We start from the raw sequence: 6,114 nt of genomic DNA, 5'->3' as shown, positions 1-6,114 counted from the left end.
CAGAACCCTTTGGAAAAGGATAAATACGAATTCAATTTCAGAGCTGAAACAAATTTACAGGATCATCTAATAAGGTTATTAATATCTCACATTTATACAGCACTTCACACTTTATGAAATGACTAGCTGTGACTCATGCCCCTCATTTTACATGTAGAAACCTTTGTTTATTTAAGAAGACCCTGACAATTGGGTAGCAGCTTAATTGTCTTCATTGTGAGTAATGGCATTGGAATGCCATATTGGAATGTTCTAATATTTAGGAGTGAATGATGGGATGGAAGCATTCAGGGGTGAAGTGTCATGATGTTTGAAACTTTAAAATGATACAGCATTTAAAAGATACAAATAGGGGCTGGGGAGGATGGGGAGTTAGTATTTAATGGGTAGCGAGCTTCTGTTTGGGATGATAAAGATGGATGTTGGTGATGAACGTTGGTAAGTGTACTTCATGCCACTGAATTATACACTTAAAAATGGTTAAAATGATGGGGCGCCTGGGTGGCTCAGTCGGTTAAGCATCCAACTTTGGCTCAGATCACAATCTCACAGTTTGTGACTTCGAGTCCTGTGTCGGGCTCTGTGCTGACAGCTCAGAGCTCGGAGCCTGCCCCGGATTCTGTGTTTCCCTCTCACTCTCTGCCCCTCCCCCACTTGAGCTCTGTCTCTCTCTCTCTCTCACGTGCTCAAAAATAAACATTAAAAGATGCTTAAAGTGGTAATTTTTATGTTGTAGTTTGCCACAATAAAAAAAAAGTGTATAAACAAACACACAGAAATAAGGCAAAAATATTAACAAATGTTGATTCTAGGTGATGAATGTGAAGGTGATTCTTGCATTGTTTTTAATGCTACTTTAGCAGCTTCGTATATTTGAAAATATTCATGATAGAGCATAGGGGATAAAAGAAACTCTTAGTGTGAGCAGGCTTGTGGAGAAGTGGACACATGGCTAGCTATATTAGCCAAAGGTTGGGTCACAGGCCCAAAGAGCATGTGAGAGATTAGAACACGTGATGGAGAGGAGGCAATGGATGGAGTGTTGTGTAGTTGGCCACTAATGGTCAGTTGAGAGGTAAGACGGCAGAGCTGAGCCAGTTGTCCACTGTGGATGTTTCCTGGGGTGGGTTATCGGAAAGTTGTTACCTGGAGGGGCCTTAGGTTGCAACATGAGGCAGCTTACAGTTAGGGGTGTCTCAAGAGCTCCATGTTATTCAGGGGCTGACTGACCAGTTTGGGCCTCATACCTCGTCCGGCCCCTGGCGATGGTCATGAGTACTCCGCGACGGAATGAAGCGGAGAAATAGAAGTTGCTGAAACTGTCATCGGTTCATTTTGGTTGGCTTTGTGCCACCCAGCTGCACTCTCAAAATCTCATCAAACTGCACGTCCTCTAGGTGAGGGTTAGAAGGGCTCTCTGAAAGGTGGCCCGGCCCGTAACGGCTTGGTGGTTCAGGGTTTGGTGAGAGGAGAAATCAAAAGGAAGGATCCCATGATTGAGTCACCCAGCCCTGCCTACATGTGTTCTGTTCCTCATTTGAGCCTTTGCCGATGAGAGAAGAGGAGGCTCTGCCCCAGGTCTGGGGCCCTCCAGATGTTCTTGTCTGAAGCATGAAGGTGCCATCCATCTCACTGCTGGCAGGGCCTAAGGATCATTTCAGAACTCAACAGAGCCATTAGGGTGAGGATTACCCCCCAAACCAACGTGATGAGCCGTAGTTTGTGGCGATCACTTTGTCCCTGCTGTTGCCTTACTGTACCTGCCCAGATTCAGACCCACCAGGGCCTCATCCCTCTTCAGCAGACAGAAGAGCTTTGACTGACCCTCTCAGGGCACAAGGGAAAGGACCAGGGACTTAATTTACATTTTCCTTTGGCCAGCATTTGCCTGGTGTCTACATTAATCACCATAAAGGATAAATGCCACCAAGAGAATGGAGCAAGCCAGGGAGAGCAAGAGCAAGCAAGTGAGAGAGGGAGAGAGAGAGAAAGAGAGAGGGAGAATGAGCAAGAGAGCAAGCACACATAAGTGCCGAGTAAGTAGTGAGGCCTACATTGCGGGAGGGTTGGGGGGGGGGGGGAGGAACAAGCTGGTCTGGAAAAGAATAGGCCCGAATGAATCCTTGGTGAGTTCTCACTTCCTCTCCTGAGTCTCTGGGACTTCAGCCTTTCAAAAATTGGATCTCCTTACATGTCATGTTTGATAGCCATATTCCAAACTAATGGAGCCTGGGACTGAAAGAAATCGGGCTGTGAGCAAGGCCAATGCAGTGTCGTCAGAACAAATGAATGTAACACAGGTGGGAGATTGGACAGATAAGGATAAGGTAGAATGTTAGAGATTATTTACTAGTTCAGTTTCCTTCCTAATTTTACACCTAAGGAAACGGAGACTCGGCAAGGGGAAGGGACTTACCCAAGTCCACCCAGTTTATTAATCCTAAGGTCCTAAGCAGTCCTTTTTTATGGATCCTAACACATTGTGCTGGCAAGCAAAAACCCCAGGAGCCGAGACTTCTTTTTCTCGCAAACATCTTTCCTAGGTGGCGCCGACAGAAACCCAGTCTTGGAAGAGGCTTGCCCCTCCTCCCTGCCTGTCTTACCCAGCAAGATGGCCATGCTCTGGAGTCAGGCCAAGCTCCAGTAGGTCCTCACTCTGTCTCCAGCCTGCTCCCCCTCCCTCTCCTTTGTCAGCAGAGGCTTACTGGAAAGGCTGCTCTGAAATGAAGACAATGTCAGTGAAGTGCTTGTTAGTAAGTAGCCGCTGGCAGACTACAGGCTGGGCCATCTCCCTTGGTCTCCGTCCGAGGCTCTTGATCTGTGCTGTACCTGGCCTGTGACGCTGAGCATAGGGGTCACCAGCAAATGCCCTGGGACCTGTATTTTTCCCACCCCAGCTTTCAGGGTGGCACGGTCCTTTGTTGGGTTGCTGGAGAGGCAGAGCCAGGGAGCAAACCTTGGGGCAGAAGTAATATTTTCGGAGTCGTAGAACCTCAGGTGGGAAGGGACCTTGATCTGTCCCCAGGGTATAGATAGGGAAACTGAGGATCACTGTCATGCCAATATAGCCCAGTTTCCACTTGAGAGCAGAGCATGAGGGAACAGGGTCTGCAAAGAGTTTCCTTGCATAGGAGTAGTGACGCTAGTGGGCAGGGCAGTTAAGTGGGAGGTTAAGTGGGGGATTTGGGGAAGGGCGGTCCAAGGGACAGGTTGGGGGATACAAAAAACATGAGTATTATGTTCATGCCAGAATAAAACACAGTTAAACCAAATAATTGCAAAATCCTTGATGGGCAGAAGGACCTGGAAAATAACTCCCTCAGAAAGGAAAAGATATCTCCACCTCAACCTCACAGACACCTGCTGGTCTGGTGTCCCCAGCTGGGTTTACCTACCACCGTAGGTAAATGAGGATGGGATGCAGCCAAGGCATTCAGCAGCTCAGCCTCCCTGCACTTCAGTGTGAAGAAGGAGGAGAGTTATTTGCTGCAGTAAGGGCTACCAAGTACAGTTGCTCAGGTTGTGAACTACATAAAGGTGCTTAGCCATGAGGAAAGTAGGGGCATAAATCCAGCCCAGCTCTGCTCCCCAAACCATGTGGCCATGGTGCAGGGCTAAGTCCACTTGGATGAAGGGGTAGGTTTTTCATCTAACAAAGTCATACTGTCCGTGGGGCTACGTTCCCCCAGGAGTGGCTTTTACTAACCTTTTTACACAAAGGCACAGAATAGACTACTTGTGGCTCAGGCTGCAATCAGCCACGGGCTCTCCCATGCTCCATGGTGACCCACCCCTAGGCTCCTGGGCTTCCCCCCTGAGGCTCTCTGCCTTCCTGCGTGCCTCCTGGTCCCAGGCTTTTTGTTCTTGCCAGCCACCTTCTGAGCACGAGGGCAAGAATGCCAGCAAGGCGGGTCTCTTGGAGTCTGGGGCCCACCCCACGAAGACTCACAGGTTTCAGAGCTCTCTGATCCCTGTATCTTCTGCCCCTGTGCACTGCCCACCTGTTCGGCTCACCCGCCACATCTTGGATGCCTGCTCCCTTCCTGGTAGCCTGATGCCAACTGTTTGTCTGAATCGTGACTCTGACTGCTGTGTCCCCTGCTTTCTGTGCCCTGCCCTCCCAGCTGCCCCTCTGTAGTCAGCTGTCAAAGCCAGAACAGAACCCCTAGGCCGGCTATGGGCCATGATGTGGAGGTGGGGGGGGGAGGATATGGAGGACTCGCCTGGAGCACGGCAGCTTGTTCTAGCTCCCTGCCTGCTGGTCTGGATGGAGGCCTGCTGTTGGTGCTTTTCACTGCAAAGGAACATACATGCAGGGTAGGCAGGGAGGGGCTCTTGGCCGGAGAGTTCCATCATGTCCACCTAGTGCCGTGTCAAGACCCCACCAGTGACTGAGCATGTTCTCCTAGGGCTGCAGGGGCGGGGCTGTGGCAGGGCCAGGAACACACTGTAGAAACCTCTGAGGCATGAGAGGGAGGGGGGCAGGTTGGTCCTTGGGATCAGAGTAGCTCCCTCTGGCTAGGCTTAAAGGGTCCCCTCCCCCACTCCCGGACCACACAGGCCCAAGCCTTCCAAACAAGCTCACTGGGCCCTCCCAGAGGCCAGTGCATTATGGTGCCAGGTGGGCCTGAAAGAAACCGCCCAATGGAGTGCTGCTGGGGAAGAAAGGGGCCTCAGGTCAGGACCAGCACTGGGCCAGCCAGAGGGTAGGTGACAAGGAGGGGGGCAGGTTCCCTGAAGCCTCTCCACTCTGAGAGGGAGGCCAGCATCTTCTCGGCTGAGCCGCTTCAAGTGAGGACTAGCAAAAACCCTTGAATCAAGAAGAATGTGGATGAGACAGCTAAGCAGTTTCCCTCTCTGCCTCCCCCCTTGTCTCCAAATCCCAGAGCTGGAAGGAGCCAGACAGTGGAAGAAGGGGTGGGGAAAGAAAGCGGAGGGCCTGCCATCAATCTCCTGCCCCACAAGCTGCGTGGTCATGGGCATCGCTGGCTCCAGCTGGCTCCCCTAGGTGGAGGGAGGGGGAAGGGGAGCCAGGTGTGGGTCCTGGCCAGGAAGATCCAGGGGGATGGAGACACAGGGCAGTGGCAGTCGGGTTCTGGGTCTTAGAGCCAGGACTAGGGCCAGGTCAGAAGGCTGGGATGCCCATCCAGGGGTATCGAGGGACCCGGCAAGCCAGGGCAAGTCCACCTCCAAATGGATACCAGACAGGAGCCAGGCTTTGTAGAGTCCTCTCTACGGTTCCTCTGCTGCCTCTCTGGTTTCCCAGTGCCTGCTTCACCAGCCGCCCTCCAGTGCCGGGACTTCTCACAGCTCAGTCCTCTCCCCAGAGGTGGGTGCAAATCCCTAAGGATATCGTTAGCTAATTTCAAAGGCCAAAGATCTGGTCATGCCTAGGTGTGAGGGTTATAAAGAGGAGGGAACCCCAGTTAGCTCGCTGTCAGAAATACCTACTTCCCGGTTCTTTGAACTGTCTTGGAAAGAACCACACAGCCTGGGAGAATGTTCTAATTCAGTCACACTAGTAGGCTAAGCCAACCAAGTAATTTGGTGAGAGGGAAGGAGAGGGGAAGGCACCCTGCAATTGGAAGAGCCTCTCATGCCATGGAGCTTGGGGTCCTCCGCTGGTGAGGCAGTTCTTTTTCAGGAATCTGGCTTAGGACTGGGTGGGTCTCTGCAGGGACCTTACTGCAGGAACTTATCAGTTGAGATTTTCTTGGCGGGGGGCGGGGGGGGGAGGCATGTGGGAAGATGGGGAATGCAGTAGAGAAGATTGAGAAAGAGCAGAGAGTTCCCAAACAAGCATCTACCAGGCCTGGAGAAAGTCCCTGAACCAGATTCAATGTTTAGTCTGCTCAGATGTAGTGGCCACTTAAATTTTGTTCAATAGCTTAGAAAATCTACAGGTTCCTTCTAAATTTAATTGGTTTACTAGGTTTTAAAAAAGCACCCTACTTCTGTGTTCAACAAGAAAAGAATCTGAGTTCTGTAAAGGAAGAGGCTCAGCAGATTAACAAGTCTCATTCTGATTTAGAGTTTGCAGCCTGCTCAATTCAAGCTTCTACCCCTGGGGGAGCCGTGACCACTGCCAACAGGTAGCCCCTGGGACCTCGGGGT

This window comes from Hyaena hyaena, unplaced genomic scaffold, assembly GCF_003009895.1.
Source record: "Hyaena hyaena isolate Hyena2069 unplaced genomic scaffold, ASM300989v1 scaffold_77, whole genome shotgun sequence".
NCBI classification, from domain to species: Eukaryota; Metazoa; Chordata; class Mammalia; order Carnivora; family Hyaenidae; genus Hyaena; species Hyaena hyaena.
The sequence above is the reverse complement of the archived record's forward strand: the minus strand, read 5'-3'. Positions refer to the sequence as shown.